At 29.7% G+C, this 13,569-nt stretch overlaps 1 protein-coding gene across 2 annotated transcripts in view; it reads left to right on the top strand.

The window, feature by feature from the left end:
• The first annotated feature begins 5,289 nt into the window (after positions 1-5,289).
• The window catches only part of LOC108968505 (serine/arginine repetitive matrix protein 5), a 13,843-nt gene continuing 5,563 nt past the window's right edge, over positions 5,290-13,569 (top strand). For both annotated transcript variants that reach the window (XM_018932590.1, XM_018932589.1), the window contains exon 1: positions 5,290-5,441. The gene's annotated coding sequence lies outside the window, so the exon portion shown is untranslated. The remainder of the gene's footprint in view (positions 5,442-13,569) is intronic.

The raw sequence follows: 13,569 nt of genomic DNA, 5'->3' as shown, positions 1-13,569 counted from the left end.
TTTGTTAGCATTGGTAAACGAGAGGAAATTAATTCAATACCAATATTCCAACAACAGCTCTTATTAAATGCATATGCATGATATCAAAGTCAAAGGGAATTTTTGTTTCAAAATAGCAACACCGATACCCATACATAGCAACACTAATACATACATACATACATACAAATGTGCATACAACTATAAAGCTCAAAAAGCAATCGTCTATTTAATTTACACACACACACAAACATTATATAATAGCTATCCAATTATTAACGTTTAAGAGCTGCCAGCAATCAAATATGTACTCATTGAAAATAACAGGTAAAATTATTATAAAAATTAAAATCAGCATTTGGGATGTCAAAGTAACGGTTGCCTGCAAAAAACAATAAGATTTCTTTTAGAAAATTAGCATAAGAACTGTTGTAATGTTCTTTTCCAATTTAATTTATGCAAATTTTCTAACACCTCATTTTCTTTACCCTTCATTACTTGCAACGGAGACAAAATAAATATATGTATGTACATATATACCATTTACATAACTGACCTAGCATCTGTTTGTAAGTATGTTCGTACTTATGCATTTGCGCTAATTTTCCGGCGCCTTTTATAATTCAATTGCTTTTCATTTATGAGCAATATCAAAAAGTAATACATTCAATTGAAATGAAGATGCATACATATAAAGCCGAACGCATGCATATATATGCTAGACTGCGTCAATATAATATGCATACATAGAAACATTTCATCGATCTTCAAGGGACAAGATTTGAAAAGACATTTTTATTTAAAACTTTATTTTCAAAGACAATTATTATATGTATAGGTATTAGGGTGGGTCAGAAAGTATTGTTTTAGCTTGTTGCTTGGAAAAATAAGTTCCCTCTACGAAAATCTCTTCAAGTATGAGCTCTTAATTAAAACCGCAAGGCCTCTGTCTTACCGTTTTCAAATTTTTTCGAATATCAGTTAGACAAATTCAAATCTTGCTTCGAAATACTTGAAAAAATATTCTGTTTAATAGGTTTTGTAAGATTCTTTCGTACACCTGACCTTTTAAAAAATATTAAAGGTTGCAATTTGACTATTTTATGGCAAAATTTGTTTCGTATAAATTTTAAAACTCAATAAAAAGTTATTATAAAACGAAACGGAAAACCATAGTATCGTAGAAAACTACTTTTATTAATTTAATCGAAAACGCTATTTAAAATAATTTTTCAAATTTCTGACGCCAAACAATGAATAAAAAAATAAAAATAAATTTTTCAAATTCACATTTCAAAACTCACATTAAAAATGTATTAAAAAAGTAATAGCTAAATAACATATATTTAATTATTAATAAATGTTTAATTTCAAAGTCGCAATAAAAATGTAACATTTTTAAAAACGTATTTTTATTTATTTGTTTTTTCTTTTAATCCGTTTGTTTAAAGCGTGAAAAGTTTTAAATCTTAAATCTGTTTGAAACTCAAGGCTCTGATAGAATATTTTGACACTAATTACCGGATAGAAAAATTCAAAAATTGTTATTAACATTTTTCTTATTAACTATTATTAAAATTATTTATTAACTATTTGGGGTATTCACAACCTGTCTTAAATCGTAAAGTCGTAAAATTTTAAATTTTTACACTTGTTTAAAAAAAAATTGTTGTTGGATTACATACAAAAATGAGTTTACACATTTACAATTCTCAATACTATGTTTTCGAATCGTTATAACTTATAACTTTAAGAGACATGTGAAAACCCTAATTTTTAGGTAAAAATTTAGTGTAAAAATTTAAAATTTTACGACTTTACGATGCTTTAAGACAGGATTTTAGTTATTTTTTTAAGCGCTAAGCTTATTTTGAAGAAAATTTCAGCATAGTTTAACGCATCAATTAATCATTCATCATTAATCAATTCAGAATTGTTTTGCTGGTAAAATTTTTTACTTAAAAAAATATTTTATAAATTTTCAACGGTGATTTTTGGAAAAAAATTAATTTTTCATTTCTTTTTTTTTTTTTTTTTTCAATTTTTTATTTTATCTTTTTGCAAACTATGAATTAAATATTTAGCCGCAATTAGAATAATAAAAAATAATTCGTTGCTGGTGTGAATTTTTGATTTTTTTGTTAATTTTCTACTCTAATGCATTAAAAAATATTTTATACATGTTCAAATCTTAATTTGGGATGAAAATTTTTTTTCTAATTTTTTTGCAAAATACGAATGGAATTTATAAATACTGAAAAAATTAAAAATTATTCTTTGCAGCTTTTAATTTTAGCAAAAAAAAAATTGTATTCCTTACTCCAATGTTTATGTTAAAATATATTTTATAAATTTTCTGTGCTAAGTTTGAGATAAGAAATTTGTTTAATTTTTTCCAAATACGAATTAAATTCACCAACCTGATTATAATAGTTAGAAATAATAAAATAATAATTTTTAAATTTAAAAGTTTAGTTTGAAATTTTTAAAATATTTAAAAGATGGAATCAAAAAATGGAATACTGCATCAGCTGACGATTAGGGTAATTAGATGAGTTCGGCTATATTTTTACGTCTATACATAATTTATATGACATCATCAGATGTATACGTAAGTGTGAGNTTTATCAATTTTTATAATATTTTATCATTTTTTAATCAAAATTTTCAATTTTATGCTATTTTTCAATTAAAAAATTTGTTTACAAAAATTGGAAATGCGCAATCCTACTTACAGTATAGTTAAAAATAATGTAAAATAATTGAAATAAATAAAATAGTTTATTACAAATATCACTACTACACATGGTTTTATAGTCTTTGTTCATTTCTGAGAGACGAACCATAATAAAAGGAAATGCAGTTTTATCTTCTCCAACGACTTCCCATTTTAAATTTTTTTAAATAAAAATAGTATAAAATTTACTACTTCATTAATGGTCATGTATGGTAATGTGGATTCAATCCGTAAAAATTTTTTTCTTAGAACTATATTTTCAAAAACCATTAAATGTATTAAAAACATTTTTAGTATCTAACAAGCTGAGTTTGCAGCAAATTCAGTGAAAGAAAACATTTTTTTTTTAATAATTAGGGGTTAATTATAACGAGCCGAAAACGTAGCATTGAGAAATATAATTGCGTAAAATAATTTTTATGTGTAATCCAAAAAGAAGATTTTTTAAGCAAGTGTAAAAAGTTGTGAATCCCCAAAATATAAAAATAAAAACTCCACGACTTGGTTATTTGAAAATTTCTCATACATTTTGAGGTTATGTGAAAACGCTCTGTTACAAAAGTCATAGAACTTTTTTTCGGTAGGCCTAGTCGTTTTGCGGGAAATCGAGCCTTAACGCTTAAAACCACGCTCCTACAGACGACAGATCGCCCATCAATTAATTTCCCTTTAATGTTTGTTGTTTTATCTCTCGTTTGCGAAGTTTGAAATGTCTATGAATTTCTTTTTTTAACCATTGTCAAATGCTTTTGAACTAGTCTGATATTATTAATACTTATTCTGGTTTTGTATTATCATACATATGTATGTATGTACATACCTATATTTTAATTTAAATAGCGCTAATTAAATATATATTTACATATGTACATACATGCCTTGCAAAATGTTTTATATAGTATGTTCCATTGTAATTTTTCTTATTCGATTTCCATTTTTGCCCCTGCTGTCAAACGCAGTTGCAGAACCGAACACGATTTACGCATATATGTACATACATATGTATACATAGTACACATAAACATGTGTATGAACTCCAAAAAGTCAATTGAGTTTACACCCACACCCACATACGCATAGATTTCGCTGGAAACCAGTCTGTGCTGCGGCGCACACGATCACCAAGGGGAGCCGCGACGCGAATGTCGAAACAGCAATGGCGAATGCAAACGTCTCTTTTGCGTACACGCACCCACCGAATGCTTGAAAAACGCAATTGCAGCCGCAAAAAAGTGCATACAACAACTGGCAACAAAACAAAAAAATAAAAGTAATAATAAAGCGAACAACAAACACACAGCAGCAATGGCAACAATTGAGAAATGTGTAAATGGCCGCGTAACATGCCAGCGATCGCACACTCACGGCAGTCGCGAACTCGCTCATGCGCTCGCATTTCGCTATGCATGCCGATGCCACAAGCAACGGCTATTAAGAACAAAAACAACAAAAACGCAAACGAAATGCACGAGTATGCCGCTGCTTCGGCGAATCTATGTTTTCACTACATAATTCTTATTATTATTGCTGTTGTTGTTATCTTTCATATACTCATTTGCCAATGCCAACGATCGCTGTCGCGACTGCAATTGCATTTGTTGTTTTCCCACTCACTCACACTCGCATGCAAATGTGCAGTGAATGCTTGCTAGCAAGTGCCAATGTGCTGCAGCAGTGTATAACTGTTATACGGAGAGGAGAGCGCATTATCGAATAAATGTGTTGTTGGTATGTGCGCGGTGTCTACGCATAAGTGCAGTGAGGGGAAGTGCATGCGCTGCGTTGCAATGCAGAAACTCTGTGAGAGCGACATTTGTTGCTGTTGTTGTTTTTAACTTTTTTGTTGCCCTTACTGCTGTATAACAGTCGAATAGCATAGAATTTCCCCTCAATTGAGCATGCAATGCATTTTCTCCTGCCAAGGGCCACCACCACCACAGCAGCATACAATAGTGCGTGAGCGTGGGTTAGTGAATTTTCTTTTTGCTTGGATTTTCACAAACATTTCTCCTGCAGCGCAGAGAGTTAGATTTTTTTTTGCCCTTGCACTGCCAATGCGAAGGGGCAATGCTGAAGTTGGTCGCTCGGTCGGTCGGTTGATGACTGAGGCGCCGCTTTTCTAATATAATACGCTTGGTTCGTCTTATTTGGCTCGTAAGGAGGGTGTTTGCGTGTGTGTGTGTGTTTGTCATTGTGTTTGCCCAATTGAGAGCGGGGAAAATGAAGCGTAGAGTATGAAAATTTTTGGATTGACTTGCCGCGTGCACCGACAGCGCATTTTTATTCAAGTTTGAGCACTCGGATCTGCAACAACGCAACGTGACGCAGAAAATTTACAAAACAAAAATACACAAAAAATTGGGAAAAACACAAAATTCCGCAAAAGTTTGTAATTCAGCTAGAAACTTAACTGCGACATTCAGAAAAAATATTACAACAAAATATAGAAATAAAAAAACAACAGCAAATTATAAAAATAACAATAAAAATAAAAAAATAACAACAAAAAAATATAAATTACAACAAAACATAAAAATAAAAATTACAACAAAAATTAAAAATAACAACAAAAATTACAATATAAAATTAAAAATTACAACAAAAACACTAAATACAATAATACAAGCCATTGCAAATATTTGCGCAAATGCTTGATGCGTACGTGCGTTGAGTGAAAATTGCAGTGTAGTTATAAACACGGAAGGAAAGCAACAACATTTTTAAAGTGAGCAAAATTTATTATAATTATTAAAAATACATTTAAAAAATTTTGTTTTGAACTATTGAACTTGAACTATTTTTTATTTTTTGGAAAATTTAACTGCATTTTTTTTGGAAAATGGAACTGATTATTTTCTTTTGACGAAATGCGAAATTTCGGATACTAATTTTGCTGAAATATACGGTTATGTGTGCGAGTTATATACATACATAAGCACAACAATACGTGGCTACAAGTTTTTTGGTGGTGCAAGCAACTTAGTGTTTGTATTTAAAAAAAAAGCATATAGAAATATGTACTTGAACTGGTTATGATAGCCGTGGAATTAATGCAGTTTTTCGACAATAAAAAAACAGTGTTGCCTATGATTTTATAAAAACAAAACAAATTTGGACTCTGTGAATTGTATATACAACCATAGATACTTACATAGATATTTATGTATAAACTCTCGAAAAGTTGCAGCCAATCAGCGCAAGTGTATTTAGTGCTATTTTATATAAAATATATTAAAAAATAATGAATGCATTTTAAAAAACTCTATGAAAAAGTGACATTTTTTACATAAAAAAAAAATAATTATAAAACTTGCAAAGCAGCGCCAAACCATACAAATTCTCAGTAGCCAACATAATTATGTATGTACGTAGGTATAAATTTGTATATGTGACCGCAAGCAATTCGACATGTAATTTAGTTGTGTATATTTTACATCTAGTTAAAAGCGTAAATCCAATAGGAAACCCCGTTAACTATTTGCAAATATTTTCAGCAAAACAATGCGAAAAGCAACGCAACGCAATATTTTTTGGCACATACGGCACACGCCTCCCCCCTCAAACTTTGAATGGCTGCCCACCAACGCGCATTCATCTTCATTGTGCAGAATACGCGCTCGCTCTCTCTCACTCTCCGACTTTTAAAAACATTAACCACCCCCTTGAAAATGTTTCGCGCAAAAATCCACCCAACCACTCGGCCATCTTTCAAGGATACGTCGCGCTTTTGCGCTTTCATTAAAATTTACCTGCCAAGTGAGCATCAGAAAAATTCGCAAATACACACTTAGGTATATAGCGGCTTATATATGACTGCTTATGTAGATACATAACACTTATACACATATATATATGTATTAACTTACTATATACATACATATATGTACATATGTATGTGGTATACAGGAAACCACGTTAATTTTCAAGCAAAATAAATTGTAAATTGATTTATTTAGAATTTCTAATGATTAGTAATTTTCTTTGTAAAATTTGTAACACTATCCAGCCATAATATGTTTGGGATGGCGTAAAAAAAGTTTCTAAATTTCCGAAAAATATAATACTACAGTTACAGTTACAAATAATAAAATACATTTTTGAGATATTGATTTGAAATTCTGCATACCTACTTTTCTCTCCAAGAAACTGCTCATTTGTTAATAACGGCGGTATCGGACCACTATAGCATATAGCTGCCATAGAAACAATCGGTTCAAAAACAAATTTTTTTATGGAAAACTTTCTTATTTGAAAAGGTATATTGACGAAATTTGTTGCAGATTATTACCGAAGGCAAAGCTATAATCTTTTATTCCAATTATTGGTATGGAGATACTATAGCATATAGCTGTCATACAAAACAACCATTCAAAAACAAGTTCTTGTATGGAAAACTTTTTTAATTCGCAAGATATCTGCACAAAATTTTGCAAAAATTATTTTCAAAAACAAAGCTAGAATTTCTGAACAAATTATTCAGATCGGACCATTATATCATATAGCTGCCATACAAACTAACCGTTCAGAAACAGGTTATTGTATAGAAAACTTTTTTAATTGACAAGATATTTGCACAAAATTCAACACAGTATATTTTTAAAAGCAAAGCTATAATCTCTCAACAAATTATTCATATTGGACTACTATAGCATATAGCTGCCATATAAACTAATCGCTCAAAAAAAAGGTTTTCGGTTTACAAGGTATCTGTACGAAATTCGGTACAGGTTATTTTCAGAAGCAGCGCTATAATATCTGAGCAAATTAATCAGATCGAACTACTATATCATTTAGCTGTCATCCAAATTTATGCTTCAAAAATAAGCGAATATCTTTTTATACCATTTTATCTAAAATAAAGACACCTGCGAAGGGTGTTATAACGAAGTTAACATTTTTCTTTTAATCGGCTTAAAATTATATAAAGATATATATAATATATATTTAATATTATATAACAAAATATTGATAGAATTTAAAATACTGTAAAATATAAACAAAATTTTATAATTTTATACATATGTATATGTATGCTGTCTCTTATACACATCTAGATGTGTATAAGAGACAGGATATATATAATATATATTTAATATTATATAACAAAATATTGATAGAATTTAAAATACTGTAAAATATAAACAAAATTTTATAATTTTATACATATGTATATGTATGTATATACAAATATATGTATATAACTTTAAGCCTACCTACCAATAAAATATAAAAACTTATAGCCCTTCAAGGGCTAAGTATACATGCGTTGCATACCTAATTGGTGTAATAATATGTATGCGTATGTATATACATACATGTGTATATGTGCAATGCTGGTTTACTTAAATTAATTATGCTGATATCGTATTTAAATACGTTGTATATGTATGTATGTATGTGTATCTATTATACATTTTTGCAAATTTGTATGTCATTTTCAATTCTTTGCTATAAATTTTTAAAAGCTTTTTTCGCTGTTGTTGCTATTTACATTAAGCTTCTTCTCTTTTCTCTCACAAATACATACAATCGGCCATAAATAGCGACGGACAAGCTTATACACAAACCGGAAACGAAAATCGTAGCAGAGGCGAGCTTGCGCTGATTACGCTGGTAGCTTTTGCTGATCGTAACCTTTTCGTTTGTCAAACGAACACATATGCACACTAGTCCTTCAGTTTTCTAGACATCGATCTGAAATTTTGCATACTCTCTTTTCTCCCTAAGAAGTTGCTTATATTGGACATTGTTGTCATACAAAGTAATCCATCAAAATCAAGTTCTTGTATGAAAAACTGTTTTATTTGAGAAGATATCTTCAAGAAATTTGGCATAAATTATTGTCTGCGACAAGGCTACAATCTGTCAAGAAACTATTCAGATCGGACTTTTATAGCTTATAGCTGTCATACAAACTGAACGACCGAAATCAAGCACTTGTATGAAAAACTTTTTAATTTGTAAAGATATTTTCACTAAATTTGACACAGACTATTCTGTAGAACAAATATACAATCTGTAAAGAAATGGTTTAGATCGGACCACTATAGCTTTAAGCTGCCATACAAGCTGATCGGTGAAAATTACGTTCTTGTAAGAAAATCGTTTTTTTTTTTTTTATTTGTCAACATAACCTTCATACATTTGGCATTAATTAATATTCAAGGCAACGCTACAATCTGTGAAAAAAATGTTCAGATCGAACTACTATATCTTCTAGCTGTCATATAAACCTTCGACCAAACTCAAGATAACGCGCTGTAATAATATAAGAAATGCATTTGTCAAGGGTATATAAGGGTATTGAGTTATATGCTTAACTAATTTCTCTTCCTCATACATATTTTGAAGTATAGTATGTATTCATAAACCTTCTATCGGCTCATCACATGCCAGCATGCTGTTATTAATAACGCATACGAATCGCTTAATGTGTTAACATATATAATCGGTCTCATTGTCTCAGCCACAATATAGCAAAAAACTATATAATTCGATCAGTAACACGCAAAAGTTAATCCGCTTTGAACGCTGATCGTTTCTACTGCACACACACTGCGCCTAGACACATGCGCAATACGAAAACTATCGCTGCAGGTCATTGCCAATCGAACAATGCATGCGCGCTACTGCAATTTATTGCGCAAAAATGCCAACAATGCAGACAAAGAAAATTGCATTACACCACAAAGGAGTTCTTGCACATTTTTTTTATTATTTTGATTTAATTTTTTTTTTTTTTTTTGTGTGAAAAGATCCTTGGGAACAGTCAACCTGATAAACTGACAACCTGACAGCACTCTGATCGTTGTGTGTTTGCGCAAGTGCAAATGTGTATATATGAGTGTGTCCTTTGTATGCTCCTTTGTCATTTTTCATTTTGCTGGCGTCCGTCTTTTCTTTATTTGCACCCTCCATCAATTATTTTCCACACGCACATGCTCACAATAGCACATCGAACGACGCAAAAGAAGGTGAAAATCGCAAACGCAATCAAAAGCGAAGAAAGAAAAATGAAAAAACCGAAGAATACATGTCACGACCAAACAAACAAACGCACAAATGCTGGAATGCTTCGGAAAAATGTCTAGGACATCAATATTTCCCTATTCCTATAAATATATTTTCATGACGGCTTCTATTTTCTGCTGTTTCTCGCATTTTTAATGCATTTCCTTTGCATTCACCACTGGCATATTTTGGTGGAGTTGAAAAGATTAATTGTTTGCCAAATACAAACGTGCAATTTCTCAAGTTTCGTTTAGAAAAACATGCGCACTTGCTTTCGAGGATCGCTGCGCCCCTCCCAGACGTCTCAATATCAGCTCGCGTTCGCCGAACCGTGCTTCAGCAATCCTTATTTGGTTTTTGTGTGGTTTCATGTGATAAGATCGGTATGGCGTTGGTGAATGCGTTCGCTCGCGTAGTGCTCGCTTTTGCGGCAATATATCTTCCACAATACGAGCGCCTTCAAAGGCAGTTAAGTTTCAAATGATTTTTATGCATTGCTCACCCACACACACTCACATACGAGCATAAAATTTTGCTAAGAACTGTCGTGTCGTTGCTTATGATAAGCAATGAGCGTTCCTTGAAGCACTTCTACAGGCGCACTAACCGTTGTAATGGGATCTGCTGACTGCCTGCTGCGGTGGGTACACATTTCATATCTCGATAGAGTAAGCATTGGGCGATAAGAAATTAGATGCGCGTTTGCATTTGCGCTGACTATCTGCTCCTTGTAAATAAGCATATGTACATATGTATTTGCTAAAAAGTGTATATGTACATGTCTATATTAGGGCACTTTAAAAACAATTTTATTTATTTTTCAACTTTTATTCTGTTTCTGTTTAAACATTTTGAAACGTGGAACAAATTTTAAATTTGGAAAGATTTTGAAATTTGGAGAAATTTTGATATTTTGAAAATTGGATATTTAAAAATTTCAAAAATGAAAAATGAAATTTTCAAAAATGAAAAATGAAATTTTCAAAATTTTTAAATATATTATGGTATTCACTTTTCAACTTTATTTTCCCAGCCTTAACCTTTATTATATCAAAATACTAAAATTTGAAATTTGGAGAAATTTTAAATTTTGGCGAAATTCAAATGTTGGAGAAATTTTGAAAATTGGAGATTTTTAAATTCAATTTAAAAACTACTAAATTTTAAGATTTGAAACTTGAAAAGAATTTAATATAATATTTGAAGAAATTTTGAAAATTGGAGATTTTTAAATTCAATTTAAAAACTACTAAATTTTAAGATTTGAAACTTGAAAAGAATTTAATATAATCTGTCTCTTATACACATCTAGATGTGTATAAGAGACAGCGCTCTACCATTTAAAAACTACTAAATTTTAAGATTTGAAAATTGGAAAAAATTTAATATTTGAAGAAATTTTGAAAATTAGAAATATTTAAATTTGAAATTTTGGGAAAATTTATGAGATATTTAGTACTTTCTAGAGAATTAGAACTTTGATATTTGAGAGTTTTGAAAATTGGAGAAAATTCGAATTCGTACTATTAAAACATACAAATTTTTTAATTGTATTTTTCTACTCTTTTTTTGAAAATTGCAGAAATGCTGAACCTTGAGAGTTTTCTGGAAAGATTTTAATATTTGATGAACTATAGAAAATTGGAGATATTTGAATTTGAAGAAATTTTGAAATTTAAGATTTAGAGATATTTATTTTACTTTTTACATGGCAGTAACTATTCATCGTGAACATATAAGTATACTTTGGAAAAATTCTCAAATTTTGGAGCTTGGAGATTTTTTTAAAATTGGAATTTTGATAAATTTTTAAATATGTACATATATATATAAAAGTATGTGGGAGTCTGAGATTGAATAAATTTTTTTTTTTTTGGACCACCCTAACATAGTATATGCAAATATATCGTATACCGAGCAAGATATACACAAAAAGTATGACTTTGGCTTAAGGACGTAGAAATTCCGCAACCTCCGCAAAAATAAAAATTTCTTGTAAAGATGTTTCAGCTAAAGAATCATCAATCCTTGATCTTAAGCTAATGTTTGACTTTTACCTTATACTGCTAATACCTGAACCAGAGATTGCAATAGAAATTGGCTCTAAGTATATACATACATACATACATATATACTCCAATATGTCCAATTTTTAAATTAATGCACCCAAAATAGTCGCTAATCATTTATCATACTCACAGCTGTATTCTCAAGAGATCGACTTGATCGCTGAAACAGCTCGAAAACGTGCAGTTCCGTACTCATAAGTATATGTATGTACATTTACAAGAAATTATCAAGTGTAGACTGTACTTCCCCAACAAAAAATCTTAGAGCGCATCCTACTTAGTCCTTGCTTTGCCTAACCTTTGACTTTCACATGTGGCGTGCTTCGGCTGATCGGCAGTTGCACACGCATGCTAGCAATTGGATAAACAGATGTATGTGTATGTGTATGTATGGTATGTATCCACTTGAAAATGTCAAGTAAATGTACACATGTTACATTTCAAATATTATAACAGTTCTAATTACACATACACATACGTACATACTTACAGATGTGCAACAAATGCATTAGAAAGTGTTATATATGGATTAGTATGTACATATGTATGTAGCGTAGGTACGTTTGTGTATGTATGTATGCCAAATATAATTTATAACCTTTAGGCTTGAGTCAAATTAACGCTTGTATTGAGATTTAATGCATGTTTGAAGTATGTAAAGCTGTTTCGCAGCCCTTACTCAACTAAAGATCCATAGCCTAATCAGCTTAAATGCTAATTTTGAAAAAAAAATTAAATTACTGTTCGATTTGAGAAAGCATTAATGTTTAATTAGAATTTATATTGTAAGTTTTTATTTAAAATCGTCGAAAATGAAAAATAAATATTTAAAATTTAAGATTTAGGGTTTTCACAAGTCTCATAAAGTTATAAGTTATAACGATTCGAAAACATAGCATTGTGAATTGTAAATGTGTAAACTAATTTTTGTATGAAATCCAACAACAAGTTTAAAAGTTTATAATTTTACGATTTTACGATTTTTCGATGCTTTACGACGGGTTGTGAGTACCCCAATTATAAAAAATTTTACAATGATTTTTGGATATCAGCCTCTGTACCGTTAGTTTGTACGATTATTGAAAATATATATGTATTTCTTTGTTAGAAATAATTACGTAAATACAGAATTGCGAATTTTTTGATGTAAACATTTTGGATAAGCAGTAAATTTATATATTTTTTTAATTTTTAATCTAATTTTTTATACCTAAAATCGAAAACAACAATGGGAATTTAATATACTTGTCACAAAAACGTAATCCAAAATTGCAAATTTAGTTTTTAAAATCGTAAAATGGAAATATAATTTCATAATTCCAAAATGTGCGTCATAATTTTAAAATTTTTAATTTAATAAAAATGGCAATTAATTTTTTTACTTCAAAACACATAGTAGCTAAATTTTGGAAATTAATTTTTTTAATTCGAAAATCGGAATTAAATTTGAGAATTTAATTTTTTAATTACAAATTTAAAATTTCGAAATTTAATTTTTTTAATTAATTTCGAAAATTAGTTTGTTTTTAATTTTGAATTTTTTAGCTCCAAAGTTTTTTAATTTAAAAATTGGAAATTAATTTTTTTTAAATTTTAGAAATTGAATTTTATAATACCAAAATCGGAGTACAAAATTGCAAGTTTAATTTTTTTTAATCCTATAATTGGAATTCAAAATTGCAAATTTAATTTTTTATTACCAAAATCGGTATTCGAAATGGGAAATTTAATTTAGAATCTCAAAATCGGAAATAATTAAATTAATTAAAATTA

Source organism: Bactrocera latifrons, unplaced genomic scaffold (assembly GCF_001853355.1).
Source record: "Bactrocera latifrons isolate USDA-ARS-PBARC rearing strain unplaced genomic scaffold, ASM185335v1 scaffold_219, whole genome shotgun sequence".
NCBI lineage: Eukaryota > Metazoa > Arthropoda > Insecta > Diptera > Tephritidae > Bactrocera > Bactrocera latifrons.
Note: the sequence above shows the minus strand (reverse complement) of the source record. Positions and strands in the feature narration are given on the sequence as shown.